General features: G+C 39.4%; 1 long non-coding RNA gene and 1 pseudogene across 6 annotated transcripts in view; one reads left to right on the top strand and one right to left on the bottom strand.

The window, feature by feature from the left end:
• Window positions 1–19742, bottom strand: part of LOC110973222 (uncharacterized) — a 55173-nt gene extending 35431 nt beyond the window's left edge. For 3 of the 6 annotated variants that reach the window (XR_015424453.1, XR_002597443.2, XR_015424454.1), the window contains exons 1-3: window positions 17881–19742; window positions 16299–16423; window positions 14896–15021 (exon numbers count right to left, since the gene is read on the bottom strand). This is a non-coding gene — a long non-coding RNA (uncharacterized LOC110973222). Of the gene's footprint in view, window positions 1–5033; window positions 6423–13851; window positions 14089–14895; window positions 15022–16298; window positions 16424–17880 lie in introns of those variants that run through there. The other 3 variants (XR_002597444.2, XR_015424455.1, XR_015424452.1) reach the window with 3 other exon arrangements.
• LOC147799943 (uncharacterized) lies at window positions 11997–13557 on the top strand (annotated as a pseudogene).
• Window positions 19743–19958: the final 216 nt, after the last annotated feature.

The raw sequence follows: 19958 nt of genomic DNA, 5'->3' as shown, positions 1-19958 counted from the left end.
GAACTTTATGTGGGTAAAGTTGGATATTAAAACCTTTATCTGAATTTTTAATGAAAGGCAAAGTCACTGTCTCTGTTAGCCAGGGTTTATCCCCAATCAACATCCTGATGTGAGGCCATTCCAGGGAGACAGTGAATACTTTCATACATGTTTAGTTCTCTGAAACTGTAAGTACTTTAACCAAAATCCCGACCCATTAAATAACCCACACAATCCCCCAAAGTAATATACATGTACTCTGTTTTTGGAATGGATAGAGAGATCGAGTAGAACGATTTTAGCCTTTCTCCCCTACATACATGTATGACTTGCTAACATTAGTTACTCAGTATAAACAATTTAAATTTACTAGAACATATAAACGGCAAAGGGCATTCAAGAGGAGTATATATACATGTACCGGTACGTACCAGTATCTATCACACATTGGCCATGAGTTCCCTTTAAATTACGGAACCAGGCACGATTATAACAGCCAAATTACTCATCAGTCCTCTTCGAATGGCTAAACAATCGAGGACATTTAGGGAAAATGGTATTGATTCCTCACATTAGCAATGTCACATGACAGACATTCAGAACAATTTGAATTTTTAAAGACTTCAGACCTTCATCATGCTGAATAAGACTTTTTTAAAGTTAAATTTGAATAAAATCTGGTACACTGAATTCTTTAAATTCACATGCCTTGAACATAATAATTTTAATGTGGCATACTAAAGATACTGTTGTGATTCAGGGCCAGCTTTTGCTTTAGTTACACGGGTCATTCCATGAGGTTGGGGAACAATTTGTGACGGTGTCCTTGTTACATCCAAAACATTAACCACCTGTCATGACCTTTGGAGTAGGTTATTTACTCTGTAAAAATAACACACACCTCCGCATTCAGCCTTGCAAGGTGTACATTATGGCAATGTTGATTTGGAATCCACATGCAGGGTAATAGCTGTTCATTTTCATTGAACCCATGTAACAAATGACACCATTACAACTTGTGCCCCATCCTCATGGAATGACCCACATATGAGATGCCTTGCACAAATACACCATTTTCAATGGATAAGAAGGGTACAAAGGAACCAGTCCATTCCGGGGATGGTGGTTCCTATGTAAAAGCTTTCCCCAAATCAGTAGGTACCAGTATAGCAACAGTATCATTAGTCTGGTGAATTCAAATTGGTTTATGTGCAATCAGATTTATATAACTAGGTGTCCATAATTTTATTCAAATTTAACTGCCAAAGGCTTATACAACTATGTACATGTAGAATAACCAGAGTCTATTGTACTGGTACATGAGCAAAGCACCAAGACACCTCAACCAAAGACCATTCACGTGGCATCCCCTATTTTTGTTATCTTCCATTTCTCGTAGGTACATGAAGGTTAGAAGACTGTCGGGAAATTTTCAACAAAATCATTCATTCAAATAGACGTACGTGTACATGCATGTACCGTACCATTACTTCTTGCTTACGTGTATATCAAGTAGGGTCTATGAATGCGGTGCTTTAAAACACACAAATATTAAATGCATTTTCTTGTGGTGTCATAAGACCTATCCCCTTCGATGGGTAAAGCATGGATTTTCTGTTGACAGAGTAGATTTTCATTTATTGGAAATTAATGCTCCCAGATTAAGCACACTATCATTTTTTAAATCACTTACTGTAACGTGTCATTGTCACTGAATTACAACTCAATTATTACACATTTGGGCAGATGATAAAATGCTTTATAAACTAAGTTCAAAAACATTTACTTGGAGCTGTGCACAGATGGACATGTCAAATTAAAACCCATATTGAACATTTTACATGAAAAACAAAGTCACTGTCTCCGTCAGCTGGGGTTTATTCCCCATCCAACACCCTGATGTGAGGCCATTCCAGGGAGACAGTAGCATTTTTCTATGTTCTAAGAAACTATACTCGTACATGTATACATTAACCAAATCAAACCCGCTTTCACAAGGACCACAATCCCCCAAAGCAATGAAACAGATTGGCGGTACTTATTGGAGATCATTATATTTCCTTCATACCCTGTGCATGTACAGTGCCGTGCTCACATCAGTTACTTAGTATAATTCAGTTAATGTAAATGCTCACAGTGCATTCAATTAACGACTGTGGTGCAAATACTAGTCCGTGTACATTTAATATGTGTCAACCAGCAGCTTGGCCCAGGGCGAGGGATCACTTTCAAACTCCATATTCACGTATGCAAACAAGTATAATCATTGCAAAATTAATGGAATGGACTGATTGCCTCAAGACCCTTCCACATGAGCACTGGAAACACATCTGCAATGGCTAGTGCGACTGTAGGTGTCTTGACATCAAAGGATGCCTCAGATTTTGTCACATGCTTTCTAATGGTATGTGTACAACTCAGCGCGTAAGCGAACTTCCCTAGTTTGGTTGCATTTGTACGGTGATATTCTTTGAACAGTTGAATTAATGGGACATTAAGCAATTTTCCCAAGGGCACATACTTTTTTATTCAAGTCTTTTCATATTATGTTTCTGAAGAATACACGTACGTCTTTAAACATTCACAGCACGGATGAAAAACAAAAAAAGAAGGTTAGACTTTTGAAGAATTAATGATCTTATCGACCTTATGGCGAAAAAACACATCCGAAAGAAACTGGAGCAGGCAGTCCACAAGCACAAGGTTTAAAACGACGTCACAGAGACCAGTTGACACCCCGCCAGGAAATACCGTGATGCATGGGAAATAACACAGTTATGCACGCCTAATGGGACTTCTACGCACAGTACCCTCATAAAACTCACGTTTTGCATTCACACAACAAATTCCACTGACCACCGTACGGATTAAAACAAAATTGTGGAGGATGTCCTTGTGACGAGCTCACAGGACCCGAATGGGTGTACACATACCATACTTTTACACATGATATCCTGTTTGTGACATTTGATTTGATTGCAACCAACCTGTGTTTTCAGTGCTCGGGTAAAAGGGCCTCAAAAAAAAGAAATATCACACCATTGCCATTCACCACAATGGATCGTTTACAGACGTTATGCTATATCAATTCTACTACATGTATAATGACCAATGAGTACAATGTTTGACTATGTGTTAACAGTTAGGAAACCGATTTCAAACAGTGAATGCCACTTCAGAATTCAGGAAGTAATCCTGTTGAGATATGCATATTGTCAGAGACACCAATACTACAATTAGTACACTTGCGTATCACTTTCTTTGATAAAAGTTGATCAGCTTAATTAAGGGCCCACTGAGTGAAAAACTGACATGTACACGTACATGAATGTCAACACCGTGGAGCTATTCAGATGCTTGGTGATTGAAATTATACATAGTGGAATGTTGCTACCGCGAACACGACGGGGACTGAAAATGTTAGTTATAGCAGGCATTTTGTATAGCGGTTCTCGGTCACATATGTGCACGTTCAAACCTGTGGTGGGCTCGTCTCAAATGTTTCAGCATGAAGATTTTGGTCCAACACTTCTAATGCAAAAGTTTAAGTTTTCGGATTGTAGAAAATAATCAAAACCAGCAAAATATTCAACAAAGTTTTCCACGTATATCTGCACATGCATTTTCTGTTTGGGTTTGTAATTTCAAGGTCAAATTTCTTGCCTTCCAGCGATAACACGGAGCAAGATTTTCCGCATTGGAGTTACCCGTATATTCACGCGCGTGGTTGTTGGTTTACATGGTTGCTTATGCACGCGCCCAAGTAATGCAGATATATACGTACATCCATCCACGAACAAAACGAACCGCGCTGCGTGTTGATCGTTGCTTCTTTACAAGGATGATTTTCCAAAACTTTCAGACATTATTATCCAGTAGCTACTTAAAAAACAAATGCTCATTCTCGGTAAAAATGCACAGAAAATTTGCTTGGTATCCCTTATTGCTTGGTATAATGGAGCTTGTTATAGCAGCATTCCACTTTATGTATGTTGTTCCTTTCAGATGTTGGAGGTTTTTTGAGCATGTCCACATTACCTCAAATGTAATGCAACCAATAGGTACACGTACATGTACATGTATGTGAGTACTGTTACTGGCATGTTTTCCTGCCAAGTCTCTCCATATGCCAGTTGCCAGTGGTTTCCTCACATTTTCTTTTTGTTCAAATTGTCAACATGTCATTGTTTAAAGCCACTTTCATTCCCGCTTTTAGTGGTTTCAAATAAAACATTTAAACAGTAGGATAATATTTAATTTGACATTAGGAATCATTAATTCATAAATGATACCAATATGTTAGATAGTTAAGATACATGTACATGTAGTTAATATGGTAGAAATAGTTGAGTATTTCACTTTAAAATATTAATTTCAAGCTGTAAATTCATACTTACATTAGTAATGCTAAAACCCAGTACTGAACATTTGAAATGAAAAAGTGTTTTACTACCGGTATTTTAGTTTAAAAATATTAAGATGAAGCTGTAAATGGATACTTGCATGTACATGTACATTGGTAATGCTAAAATTCAGTATTGAACATTTTACATAAAAACCCCCATCACCCTGATGCGAGGCCATTCCAGGGAGACAGTGGCAGACTTTCTTCATACCAATATTCTCTAAGACTGAACATACATGTACTGTACTAAGACAAAATCAAATCCGTTTTAACATGTTTAATAAAAACACCCATCCTCAAAAGCGTGAACTCTGAAATGGGATGGATCAAGAAATATGGTGTGTACATGTACACATGTATGAGCAGAGCTCATGACCACGCCTTTACTGCCATAAACATTCAGTACAATATACAATATATTATCAGTTACTCAGTATACAGCAATGCATAAAACTGTGAAATGCTACTCAAGCACAGATTGCATTAAAAGTATTGTATACATGTCTACATGCAGCATGGACAAGGGATCCCTTTCAAATAACTGGCATGTGACCAGGTATGATTATTACATTAACAACATGTACCAGTATACGGACTGACTGCAGTAAGAAGGCTCTTTCACACAACTGCTGGAAAGTCAGGTACATACTTGTATCTGCGATTGTTGGCACCGAGTCTACATCTACAGGTGTCTCCGATTTCATTTCAGGCTCCCACTCGGTACAATGCAGCACGTTCCTTCATTTTGCCATATTTGCATCAGGTGGTCAAAGGTTACATTTGTACGTATATATGAAACTCTTTGAACGGTGGAATACTACAGAACACGTACCATAGCAGCGACTTTCCCGCCAACTTCACGTCTTTATGCAAGTGATTCCGTGCAACAACGCACGCCACCTATAGAATTTGGTGACAGGGATGTACTTTCAAGCGACACAATATCCCTGCCTTTGTGACATTCACAGGACCTGCCCATGTTTTCAGCTCTTGTGTGACAGGGCCTTAAAATGAGAAATGTCACATCACTGACATTCAGTACAACTGAATTTTCACCGTCAGCTGAAGAGCCTCTAATTGAAAGAAAAATATACATTATGTATTAACAGGTTTTGCCCTTACCCAACGTATATATTAACAAGCACGTTGGGTAAGGGCAAAACCTGTTATAGATAATTAACATCTCCCCAACGCAAAAATACATCTTGAAAAATATACTTGTTAATGTATGTTGACTTGAAATGCTTGGTGGCAGAAAGCATACTGGTCCTTCTTTTCATCATCCTAGTCATTTTGAGCCTGTCATTATTGACTGAAATGTGATGCAAACAATAGAGGAGGACTGGGGCCAATTTCATAGCGCTGCTTAAGCAAAAAATTTGTTTAAGTTTGAAAAAACCTTGCTTGACAAATCAGGTTACCAGCCAAAACGTCTTGTGATGTATCGGTATATTGTTTTGGAATGACATTTACCTGTCTTTTGGCTAGCATAACAATCACAGAGTTTGAGCTGGTAACCTTTGTTTATTAAGCAAGGTTTTTTCGCGCTTAGGCGAATTCTGTACTTAAGCAGTTCTATGAAATTGGCCCCTGGTGTGTTTGCCTCCAAGCATTTCCCAATGACAGCTGTTTAAGCTTCTTTGACAGACTACTTTTTCACATACATGACTAAAAAAAGTTAAGGACCACTTTTTATTTTGTGTATACTATTCTTGTACAAGATATTTTACTGCTGAAGATGTGCATTTGACGTTTTGAAACATTTGAATTTTTTTTTATTCCAATGAGAACACCATTTAGACAATCACAGAACTTGACCCCACCAATTGCTTGGAAAAAAATTATAAGAAAAATATGGTCCTTAACTTTTTTAGCAGTGTATAAGAAATCAATGCTCCCAGATCAAACACATTTTACATATTTAACAAATTGCTCAACACATTACCCTCATCATCAATTACATATATACATGCAATACAGCTGTTTCACAATAGGGCGCCACCAAGAGTTTGCAACCCATTGGCCTATCACAATGCGCAAAATTCGTCCACCCAATGCGTGTTTGGAAAGGGTTGACCAATTTTGCGTGTTATGATTGGCAAATGTGTTGTAAACAATTGGTGGTGCACTACATGTATTATGAAACGGCCATATTGAATATGATAAATACTTTACAATTTTAGTTGAAAAAAGATAAGAAGCTGGAGCAGTACACAGACAGGTACATTGTAAATCCACACGTTTAGGTAACAACAAAACCATGTAAACCATTTTACACAAAAACTTAAGTCACTGTCTCCGTCAGCAGGGGGTTTACATGTGTCCCCAAACCAACACCCTGATGTGAGGCCATTCCAGGGAGCCAGTGCAACCTTTCTACATGTACATGATCTGTGGAATTACATGTAGGCCTATATCAACCAAAATCCAAAGCCCTTTGCCTATCCCTCAAAACAGTGAACTCTTTTGTATAAAAAATTGAACAATTGGGAAAAGTTAACACATGTTTTGCATAGTCAGCTTTCACAGTAAGCCACAAATATTATGGTAGTCTTTAGAAACAATTACGGCATTGGGCTTATTACCCTTACTAATCCCATTTTGACCAATTGTCAAATATCTTGCTTGAATCCCCAAGCAAAACAACACAAAAATCTATGTACACGTACATGTGATTGGTTGGGCATCCACTTTGTACCAGGAATCAGATTCTGTGATGGACAGGAACAGGTCTTTGTAGGATGAAAATATGTCATGATGACATGACACAGGCCACCATTCGCCTCACTGCGATGAAAGTCACAGGTCTCCATTTCGTGAGCAGAGACATCATGATAAATACACAACTGCCTTGCTACTGACAGAACAGATCTTGGTACGCTTTAAAACCTGTACATGTACAACTCCTGCACTTTGGTCAGAGAGCACTTTTAGATTCAATAGTCAGCATTTGACCTTCATTTCATGGCTATCACTGAAGGAATGCAAGTTTTTTAATACTGAACTTTCAGCTACTTTATTGGCAATGGACACTTGTGGCTTAGATTGAGAATGACCAAGGTACAGCACTTCTTCTAATACATACTGAGAGGGTATCCAAGCATAGTATTCCAATTTTTTCAATTCTTATGAGATTAGCAGAGTAACCGTTGTGATTGCCATGAGTATGATGAGCCAAACGTAAAGCTGAACTGAAGAGCAAACTTAATTAATGGGAGACTCTTGAGATACTTAGTGGTGAAAAACACAGTGGTAACATATATTTAGTTGGCCTCAGTTTAGAACTACTGGCACAAATGAAAGACAAGGACTGCTATGTTTGCTCCCACCAATGACTTAAAATCTTACATGTACATGTTAAAATGCACTCTGTGCGACATGTAAAGTCTGCACTCGTCAATGATGTGAATAACTTGTGTATACATGTACATGTACTCTAAAACAAAACATGACATCCAAACATTCATGTACATTAAACAATAGAACAATTACTTGTCCTGTACATGTATGTACTTTCTTTGTACGCAGTACTGCACACCTTGAATGTCTGGGAAGAATACGTGTAACAAGAACACAGGTTGGTCAGTCTTGTATTGAATAAAGGGTATTTCTCAATAGCTAAATCAACTGTGAGCTTCAAATGCAAGCAAGTTCAGTTTCCTTTCAAATTTTAACTGTTTATTTTCAAACTGCCTCTTGTTTCACCACCCGCAGGCATATAAAGGGAACTTGCCCATTGTCGTTTGGCAGGACGACTACTGTAGATCACAGTTTAAGACAGGCCAAGAAGAAAAGTAGGGAAAAGACATCAAGTGGGCTCTTGGGAAATTATGAAAATGCAAAAGATCGCACCCACCTCTAGCTTCCATCTAAGAAAGAGGTGGGGGTAGTAGTGAGTGATAGTTGCATTGCATGCTGGGAAGGGAGAAGAATGTTGAGGTCATGAAGAATACTGTACATACATGTATGTCATTAAATTTCCAAGAACAGACCTGTACATGTATATCTCCCTACTTTGATTTCTAAACCAATATCTTAAATGACGGCATGTGTGTGTACATGGAAGAGGTGTCAGGAAAAGCAAAAAAAAAAGAGAAATTTATGAAATGTTATGGCTTCAGCAAAGAGACCTCACTTCTCCTTATATCTGCAACTGATTGCAAAGAGGTGTGAATGGCTCTCATGGAAAAAGTAGGATTTGTCTGCTGGGAAAATGAGTTTAACATCAGAAAGAATAACACACACAGTATACATGTAGTATGCCGATCGGAAACAGAGGACAATGTTGTTAATAAAACTTTTGCAGCAATTCAGTGTGGCAATGGTGCACAGGTTCGAGGAGCACGCACTGCAACATACGGCATCAAGGAATGGTGAGAATGGCTTTGTGAAAATGAGATGCAGTATGTGTGAAAATGTGTTCAATAACTCAGTTACAGTTTGCCAGTCATACAATAGTGGACTGTGACACTGCCAAGGCATAGCCTGGGATTTGGCTGAGAAAACTTGAGGTAAGGGAAAATGAGTACAGGCAGACAAGGGACTACAGCTACAAGAGTCAGGTTAAGGAGAGATTGCAGAAGATTCCCATCACTGTATCACTATACACTGAGCACCAGGATGAGACTATGGGTATGTGTTCCAGTGCTTGTATAATGTTTCCACTGATCATGACAAGGATTACACCACAAATTACAATAATTTCTGGTTGCATAGAAATGACTATCTAGTCATAGAGTTATTTCCATACAATTTACATGTACAAACAAAGATTAGTTTAATTGGAGAGGCATGGCTGCACGAAAGAGACTGTTAATCATTCCGTGGAAATTTTAGACCTCGCAGGGATATGTTGCTATTAGAACAAGCATGAGGGTCACTGGAGACAACTGAAAAGTTTTCTTTAAAACAACGGAAAAATTTCTTTCAAAATGACTGAGCAAAGGGCAGTTTACATGGCACACTGGGAACGCAAATTTACCTTGCGAGTGCAATGACAGTCATCTGTACCAGAAGTCATTATGAATCAGCTTCAAGTACCTTTCACTCGAAACATAGGCAGTATAAACAATTCCCACAAAGCATGCAAAAACAGTACAGGTGCCAGGGGCAACGGCACTCTCTTCGGCCACACAGAGGGTGATTTGCGGGTCCAAGAGACAGTAAAACAAACTACAGTCACTGAAATAAATCTCAAAACATATAGATAAGCAGGAACGATGTTGAAGAGCACATGAAAGAGTTTGCAAGGTGGGAAGATTTGCTGAAAACAATGCAAAGAAACTTGGTGGATAGTATATTCATCTCTCAAATTTTACTTAAAACTCCACAGTGGTACTCGGTTGAAAGCAGATCACTTATACATCTACAGGTACTTGTAACAGTACAAAGTCTTCCAGTGCAGCAATCAGGAGTGCTTCTGAAAATTTGGGCAATACTCTCAGTGATGAACAAAGAACTGGGGATTGTGATGACAGCAACATATTCCTTTGATATTTGTGCATAGTGTAGCTTTCCTCCTCTTCTTGATGAGGAAAGAGAGCATTATACCTGCAGGGAAGCCAAGGGTAATTATCAACTAGATAGCACAAGGGTTGCCATTTGGTGACAAGAGAAATTGGGCCTAGCAGATGTAGCATTGTTACTGCACACACGCAGTAAGGATTTTAAGACTTCCGCAATGCCCTTTATGTTCCAGTTTTTCTCTTGCGTTAAAATACCAAATGAAGTTGTGTGGTTAAGTTGCGACACCAAGATGCAACATTTCCAGACATTTTAGTGTTTGTTTGCCTCTCCTGCCTTTTGCTCCTGTGTCTGAAATATGGTCTTAGAAAAAAATGCTCTTAAGGAAGAAATTTACACAAAAAAAAAAAGGATTTTGGTTCTTTGGTTCACAAACTTCAAGAACAAGACGAGACAGCTCAGCAATTTCAGGGCGCCTTGACAAATCTCAACCTTGCTTCAAGTACATGTACCATTCGTCACTAGTTGTCCATTAACAATTTGGACTTGCTGTATCGAAATTTGGATTTCAAGAAGTTTGCAGAGTGCACTGAGGTATTGAAGAAAATGGTATTTCATCTCCGTACAATCCTCCAAATTTGGTGGAAGCACTAGGAGTGGAGATCAAATTGATTGAATTTTACAAGGACAATTAATTATCATTGCGATCATCATCTTCAACCAGGCCTAGGCCCTCCAATGTTAGCACTATCAGACTATACCAGTGTGACTAGCCTTCCCTTGGGTGTGGTACATGTGGTAATACTTTTCATGTATTTCATTGTTCTGAACTTTCTGCAGCCATATTCCTTACATGTGCTGTACCTTGCATACGCATACCAAGTTGTTCTTTGTACATGTATTGATATTCTCAGAGCTTATTGAGCTGTTAAGGGTGTGGTTCTTCTGTAAGAACATGTACATGTGGGTGCGAGCTCATTCCTGCACCAACAGCTATGCCTTAAGGACAGATTGTCTTTTAGTCCAGATTTTGTTATGTTCGTTACTTTGAGTTCTGACTGCTGGAATCACAGTCTACCTCTTGAAGTCCGATAGCCCAGCACTACCATATAATGCCGTAATGATACCGTACGTCATTGACTTGCAGTGAGAGGCTTGTAAAAACACCTTTGATTAAAGGTTTGACTTAGTCACTTTGTAAATTGTTAAATTTAGCAATTTAATGTAAATTTGTCATGTGAGCTTTTGGGACAATTTGTGTATGTTGCAAGACTACAGGTATGGGTTTCTGTGGATACTTAATCTTTCAATTTATTTCTTGTAGGTTTTTTTTTTTTACCTGACCCACTATTTTACTGTGCCCTTGCAAACTGCAAATTCTCATAATATTCCTTACGTGACATTTGGATTTTCCTAATTGAGAATATCTTGTGAGGGGAAAACTTCTGACTTCTCTACTTGTTTCCATTTATTGTATTGTGTGAGTACATGTAGTTTGTATTAAGTTATTTATGTTTCTGCATTTCAGGCACCAAATTCAAATAGAAATCAAAGCCAGTAAGCAGACTGACTTCTGTATTCATGGCCTGCGAGGATGTTTTATGTAGGAAAATAAAGCCCACTGATCACTGATCAGACTTGCTATATTATTATCTCCAAGAACTATGTCACAAGGCACCCAAGTTGTGAAGACATCCTCTGTCTTTGCAATGAGCTATCGTCATAGCTTGCCGGACAAGCCATTTTGTTGGCAATGAGATCATCATATGCAGCAAGGTATGAGACGGAGAGAACCCCCCCTGCTTTGTGTTGGTCATTGTCTCGCAGGAATCTGGGGAATTCCTTTCAGACATCTTGGGGGGATGTGTTAAGTAACAATAGTCTGGAATGTGTATAGGGATTGGACATGTTGGGGGGGTACCCCTCGGTCTCATTTCTTGCTGGGTATAGAGATCATGGTTTTGGCACCATGCGATGGTGGTATCATGACTCCATAGCACTTCTGTGCAGAGTCTGTCATACGTCATTATGGGTGTACAAGCCCCCTTGTCTTTCCTTTGATATGAGGATGTCTCTACAACTTGGGTGCCTTGTGACATAGTTCTCGGAGAAAATCCATGTTGTTGAACTTCAAATTTGGAGAACAGGGATGCAAGCACACTGCAACCCCTTGGTAACAGTCCCTGATAGTAAATTTTCATTTGACTACAAGTTACATGTACATCAGTTGTAACAGCCAATCCGATGCATTCCTATTTCAATGTATTATCTAATGGTGAGCAAATTTGTTCTTTTGCACAAGCACACTTAAACAGGTTGGGGCCACTCTTTTTCGAAAACGATTACTTCTATTCACTATCAATGTGACTGCCTCACTGCAAAGATGTCTATGTTTGCCAAAATTTTGAAGCAACATCCAAGAACTTGGGCCCAGTTACATCAACGCCTCATAAGCACCCCTTTTGACTATGGCAGTTTGTTTTCCGAGGCTCCTGGAAACTTTCTCACAATGTTTGCAGCATCCACTAACAGCAATACTTCTCTGTGAACTTTTCTCCGGTGAGGGGCTTAGTTTACCATGGCAACACACGCAGATAAGCAAATTCTGGCCGCGACACTTTTTTGTATTCTTGGAAGCACGCAACTTCAGCCATTGGCCAAACTGCTGGTCCTAATGGACAAAGGCCAGGGATAACTTGACAGATTTTTCATCCTAACGCCAGAGTGCTACTGTCCAACCCCCCAACGATGACTGGAATCCCAGCAGTACATCAGTCAACCACGCATCTCATCTGTTATCGATTTCATCTCTGCTGTCTTTGACTTGCACATCAATCCAACAACTGATGTTAAATGACTTTGTCTATGTATAATGAAGCCATCAGAACCGGCAGTGTGCGAGTACAGTACAGTACCTCCCAAATCAAAGAAAATCGAAGAAGTCCAGAGACTGTCCCTCAGCCTTCATGTGATCAATCACGTACTTAATTATCTATTTAGTGGCAATGACCTGAGCATGCCATCTTCAGAAATCACTCACAATACTCTAGAAAGGGCTTTACGCTTGACATCTTACTGTGACATGCAAAAATACATCATGCTTGAGGTAAGCCATTATTGCTTTTTTCTTCCTTCATATATACCTCCATGTACATGCACATGTATTTTATTCCACAACTGCACATCTCGACATGAGTTAATGGGGAGAAAATTGAAGGGCCTCATATTTGCATAAGCCTTTAACAGCTGTGATGTTTTATTTATGTGATTATTGAGCACAGCCTCCGAGTCATATCCCACACCACCATCACATACGCATTACCCTAGTGTGACATTACACCTAAATGTACAAGTATTTCAATGCTACATAGGCCAAATTATTTGTGTTGGTTAACTTCATGTGGTTAGGTGTTTTACTCAACACTCATACTTGACAACTTCATATACCATGGCTGCTTTTACTGACGTCTCCAATTTTGTTTCCTTTGACGACTTCAAAATATTTGAACATAAATTCAGGCAATTCACGGCTTCACAGTTCAGTGACAAAAGATGGCAATTGTTTGCTCTCATAAACGATGATGTCTTCGTGGCCCTCTAAGTATTTGAAGATGTGGGACAAATGTCTGTCTGATTTCCACATTTCAACTACATGTAATTCCATTTCTTGTTAGGAATGGTTGCCCTCCCCACATTACATGAGCCTGTGAAGAGATCATCACGTCGCAATACTGGAAGCAAACTTGCTTACAGAAATGATTGAGCCAACTAAAGTTCATTCTACAGAATTATCAATTCAGCAACCATTGGGTTCTACTTTGATGTATACACGCACAGATACATACCGGGCAAACCCTGCTCCACATAATTTCCCTATTCGTGAATGTACAACTTTCTTTTCATTAATAATTCATCTCGGTGACTTTGCATAATACATTGCACCCTGAGCAATGCCAAGAAATCAAGTGGGAAATCTGCTTTTTTGGGGGGGAACCAGTCCTTACCTCTTGAGCATTCATTCAAGGAGCCACCTCCTCACGAACGGTGACGTCATTTTGCCAATTCGTCAGTGGCCCTCGAAGTACTCAAAGATGTGGGGAAAACCTCTGTCTGATTCTTCCACATGTTTAAAATTAATTAACCTTTTCCAAGTTGCCATTTCAACTTTAATTATTGTGCATTACATGCATTTCCTTTCTTTCATTGGTGGTAATGAAGTAAAAACTTGTACTATACACATGTACATGTATATGCACAGGTTGCTGTCATACATGTACAATGTACTTTGTGCCAATGTTTATTCAGTCGATGTTTGTTTTCCCTATGTGAAACATGGAACAGTTCATTTATCTATTTCGTCATGCATACACCACGGTACTCGGTTAGGACTTAGAATTTTTTCGCCCTCTTCCCGTTCACTTTGTGCACAAATCCCCAAACCCCATTTTACTATAGAAAATATGGCACCCTCTCAGGCCACGTTGCCACCTACAGGTAGCCACCAACCGGGTACTAGATTTGGACTTTTTCCACCTTCTTCCTGGAGTCACTCCCATCCGACGTGACATCGTAGCCAGTGATTTTAGGGGGTACATTCGCGCGTGGCACTGCATTCTACAGTTATATGTACTCCCCGATATCAGCTGAATCCTCACACCCCTAAATTAGCATCCACTCACTACAGTGTGTTATTTTAATCACTGACAAAAATAGTGCCCTCTTTGGGCCATGTCATTCTTATTCCCCTCGTATCCCAGTAGCCTCTAACCAGGTGCTTGGTTACAACTTGAATGTGAGTTCCCATTGGCTTTGTGCATATGACAGGTGAGCCCAAGGAATGTACCTGCTCGTTTACACTGTCCAGATAAATCCTTCCTCTTGGTAACTTATCTCAATTCCAATTCATATACACAGCCACCAGTGGAATGCTTTGCTTTGTACTTGTAAATGTGGCTCATTATTTAGTGGCGGGGTATTCTGCAATTACTCCAAATTTAGCAACACCAGACAAAGTTTTATGCTGGCAAAACAAAACAGGTATTCCTTACCACTTGCATTTGGAAGTTACATGTACATGAATACATACATCACCACACTTCATGTCTGCATGCTTCTCTTGTTCTTCTAACTCAAGCTGGTCCTTGCCATTCTTTGCATGAGACAGGTATCGAGAGCTGGGGGGGGGGAACCCAACAACACAAACTCTGACTGTTAATAACTCAGGTCAAATGCGAAGTCAACATTGCATTTGTTCAAGGTTTGCATAAAGAAAGGCACATATTTCAGTCCTTACAACATGGAGGCAAACAGGAAGGTAACTAAGGCAAGCCAGAATTCGAAGCTGTTATCGGTTGGCTGGGAAATTTGTGAAGTGATTATTGGGTACTCAATTCCTGGAGGAATCAATTGCTGACCAAAGAACTTGGTATGTATTCCTGGTCTCCACTTATATACCAAACCCTGCGGCCAAAGCCACAGTGAAAAGTCCTTTAGACATTGCACACTGTAGTTTATCTTGGTATAACCAGGGATGAGATTCTAAGAAAATGAAAAAAGGGGAAATTTGCGAGTGCGCAGCGCGAAGACCTTTACGGCACGGGGTCCTGGGTCCTGCTTAAGGGCCCCCAGGAAAATTTTCAACTTTTCCTCCCAATTTTAGCCTTGTTTCATATCTGTGTGAGCACGTTGACCGTGTGTACCTAAACTACACATGAACGTATGGCATCGCATGGCACAACACAGCGCTTTGAGGTCGATGATTTTGAAGCACTTAGGACAAAATAAAAATGACGTGACACATGGAAGGTAAGCAATGAGAAATGCAATTTTATTTTATTATCTATTTCATTTTATCATATTTGATACCTGGAAGTCGAAAATCATCTTGATGAAATGGGTTGCAAAAGTTTAAAATATCAGAATTTCTAAGCTGACTATCACAGTATCAGACACTCCAAAAAGGAGGAATTTATTTGCAAAAGCGGATTTTCAAAGTCCCCAAAGTGGAAATCTGCCAAAAAAGCGGAAGAATCTCATCTCTGTATAACAAAAACTTTGTATTATCCGGAATGAAACAAATGAAAGACAATGGACTGGAAATTAAAACTTCTTTGTTGTAAGCAGAATGTAAAAGTAACAGCGCTGTTATTAACAAGGTTCATATGCATTCATATGACATACTTCGTGACAGGGCGAGATAATGAATGTTGGGATGACAACAGGCCTCAGCAGGTGTTTGGAGTTTGGCTTTATGAAGTCAATTGATTAATCAGCACTAAAAGCACGAGACCAGCTCGTATCCAATGACATGAAAATTGCATAACTATGCTATCAAATGCAGAGACCTTTCTCCCATTGAATACTACAGCACGTTATGTTTTTGGGACCTGGGTGTCCTTTTATTGAATGCTGCGGCCCCTCAGTGCAATTCCACTTATGCATCAATCCTCACCTTTCTCCAGACATGATGTTCATTATTACATGTCAGTGCACTGTCTTGTTACGTCCTGACTTCATCAATCCTGTCACCTCCATCTGTGATCCATGATGTTCCTGGGGCTCAGAGCGAGGAAGAAACTGAAATTCCAACAAGTCAACTTACTCATTAACTTTTGATAGGTTAAATTGGGGGTGAAATAACTTATTCCATGGTAGTCTCCAGAAGTTAAAAAAAGATTTGGAAAATCAAATAACCCTGAAAATTTAGGGGTTTATCTTTCACTCATAGACAGCACAACCAAAGTTGTGCAAATGTGGAGAATATGCCAAAAAAAAAGTAAACCAAGAAAATTTGAAGACCTGTTTGAATCACCAGTATAAAGCATGTAGAGAAATCTGCAAAGATGACAGTACCCCAACATCAGGGGACTTGGTCAGAGAAATGTTGGCCAGTTTCAGGAATATTAGTCATGTGACTATGGCAGCAACCGGACTGAATGATCTCTCAAAACAGTTATTTTTTGGGGGGGTCTGCGAAGTGAACTACATGTAGACTTACTGGCATGTTCATGGAGCTTGTAGTCCCTACATACACGTACATGTAGGGTTGGATTTATCATACGAACCAACTCTACATGTATATGTTTCACCCATTTCACTTTGCCCATTTACTACTTCGCACCCAACTATGTGTACTTCCCCCCACCCCTTTCCCATTTTGCCTACACACAGGCACCACTTCACACATGTATGTGCTCTACTGGTACTCTTTAAGACTTTAAAAATAATTACAGACTTGAAACGTGAAATAGGCCTCAATCAAAATGCCTCACCCCACCAAAATAATGCCTGTCACCAAGTGAAAAGTATCTTTCCATGCATTTACGATCTACGTGTATAAACACAGCAGAATTTTAGTTCTCCACGGAAGTAAAACAATATCATAATACATGTACCTGTATTCTTACGGCTAGCATTTACATGTACACGAGTGTTGGGTTGGGTGTGATCAGTCGATCTGCATGATCATGCATTTGCACTGCACTATCAGTCAATCCTGTACGAAATCGTCAACTTTACTTTCCTTTTTTTTTTTAAAACAATTCTCCACTACGGCAAATTAGAAAGAAAAAACGATCAGATGTGAGAGGAGTTACCAGTAAATTATGCAATAAAACTGACAGACTGCTAAGGTCGAGCCGTCACACACACTGAATGATTGTGCCCAACACATCATATATCGGAGTTCAAAGTAACATACATGTATATTTTTTTAGCAGCCCATTTGTATGTAATATAAAATTACTGAAATTTGCAGCATAAAGTGTTAACATTATAATGAAGGCTTAGCTACATGTAGTAGACTACAGGTACCAGCCTGGTACTCTTCATAGACATAAAGTAACACATTGTACATATGTACTTGTACATGTGTGAAGTGGCAAGTGGGTGAAGTTGCCATTTGGGCAAATCAGTAATTGGGTGAGTGGTTGTGGGTGAAGTGGTACGTGTAAATAGACAAAGTGGTCTGGTGGTGAATGGGAGCGAATTTATTCACACTAGCCCTTTTCAAACTACATGTACTCTGGACTTACCCGGGTAGACACTTATCCAGAGAACTGGTTTCACACTACAACTGGTCTACAATCTACATGCACTGGTAGCAGTGTTTGACCATGGTGACACTGCTGTCGACATCTACCCCTCCCCCACACGTCAGCGATAGGACCTAGGGGAAAAAAAGGTACAACACTTCTCTTTCAGCTACATCCCTGACATCAATTTTTTGGTACAGAGATAATTTGCACTTAGGGCAGTTTCATGGGAAAGGTTGCAAAATGAAAAATTGGATATAAATGTAGATGCTTTTTTTGATAGGGAAAGTTTGATGGAACTTAATGCTTTTTGTCTCACATGGAGTTTTACATTGTTGCAATCTCAAAAAAAAATTGTCAAGGCCTTATGCATTATGGTTCTCAAGATACAAACTAAAACAGGTGCTAAAACACAAGATTAGGAGTCTCATTCAAATTTTCCAGAAACTGCAATTAAGTGTATGAATAAAGGTATGAGAAACATGGTTTATTGATATAACAAGTTTCATTTCTGACCCCTCATGAGACTTTTTTGCAACCTTTCCCGTGAAACTGCCCCTTGACAGGCCTACACAAAGCATACGTGTACATGTAGGCCTACAAGGTTGACTTGTAAATTTAATGCAGCATGGGCCTGTTTTATTTAAACTACAATTTCAGTGACACTGGGTACTGCTCAGTACTACTGAGTTGAGATGCAATGTACAGTACATTGTGCAGAATTGTTCCTGAAGTTTTAATAAGGCCCTATAGGCTAGCCTACCGTAGAGCTGTATGAGCCTACACAGAGGGCTGCAAACATGATAAATACCTCCATTTGAAATTTGTCCTATATCTATTACATGTACAGCCCTACTTGGACTCTATGCGAAAACATTTGAAGTTGAAAACTCTAAAATTTGAGACAGTTTTCATGACCCAAAATATTTTTTGAAAATCCAATTTTACATATTTTTTAGTATTTCTGAGAGTTTGGCCACTCATCACATCAAGGTAAACTTTTACCGAAATCAATCATCAAAATACTGACAGTTGGTTTGAGTCACAACAAAACTGACTACTGATAGGGCCTACAGTGCAGTACAGTGAGTGTTGTCAAATCAATTCAGGAGTGTCAGGTCTTTTTACCTTTTTGTAATATTTATAGAAATGTATCATGAAAACTGCGAAAGAATTCCATATGGACACTGCTTGAAATCCTGTGCACAACCCTATGAGACTAATCTTAACAATTTTAAGTGTTTTCTGAGTGAATCCCTCAATTTTGCACTGTTAAATTTGGCTCTTTAGGACATTTATTGATTTCAGATGGCTAATGGGTCACTGCAGGAGAAAAATTAGTGGCGTCCAAACGGAATTCTTTCCGAGCACTGCATGTTACACAATCATGAAATCATGAAATAGCCGTCAGTATTTTGAAAATGCTAACAGTTAAAACAGGTGCTTTCGCAGAGCTCCCTTTAAATTTAGAGGTAAAGGAGTTAGGGTCGTGATTGTATTCATATACAATTGATCGACCAGACAGGCATTTTCTCACCTGGGGCTTCCACTGCTTGGTGCGTAAAGGAGTCAGGATCAAATGCAATCAAAATTTATCCGTTGATAAATTCACGTACGAAGTTTATTGTTTTGTGGTGGCAATAAATTTCTTTTAAAAGGTAAGTTCCTTCAAATAGCAGCCTGCACTTAGACTAGTTTGAGGGGTAGTATACCCCCAGAACAGTGGGGTTCTTCATCCACCATGCTCCTTCCTGAGAGCGTGGTGGACAGCGAACCCCTCAGTTCTGGGGGTAAGGGGCAGGGTCAACATTCTAGCTAAATTTCAGCTCATAAAACCCTCGCCTAATGCCTTTGTAGTGGATGTCAAGCATGTCAAGTGATGTCAGGAAGAAGAAAGAGGCCTGTGTTGCCTATCCGGAGTCAGGCATGTCGGGGCCTAGTATCAACAGAGGAGTACACAAAGGCCGTGTTTACAGGTCTACAACGTGGCCCGGCCACTTCAACCATGTCAACTTTCATTTGACTTTCCTCACAGTGTTGCTCAACTTCTTGCTGAAAGAAAATTTCCTATTAATTTG

This window comes from Acanthaster planci, linkage group LG02 (genome assembly GCF_054643075.1).
Source record: "Acanthaster planci isolate LZ-2023a linkage group LG02, COTS_SCS, whole genome shotgun sequence".
Taxonomy (NCBI): Eukaryota; Metazoa; Echinodermata; class Asteroidea; order Valvatida; family Acanthasteridae; genus Acanthaster; species Acanthaster planci.
Note: the sequence above shows the minus strand (reverse complement) of the source record. Positions and strands in the feature narration are given on the sequence as shown.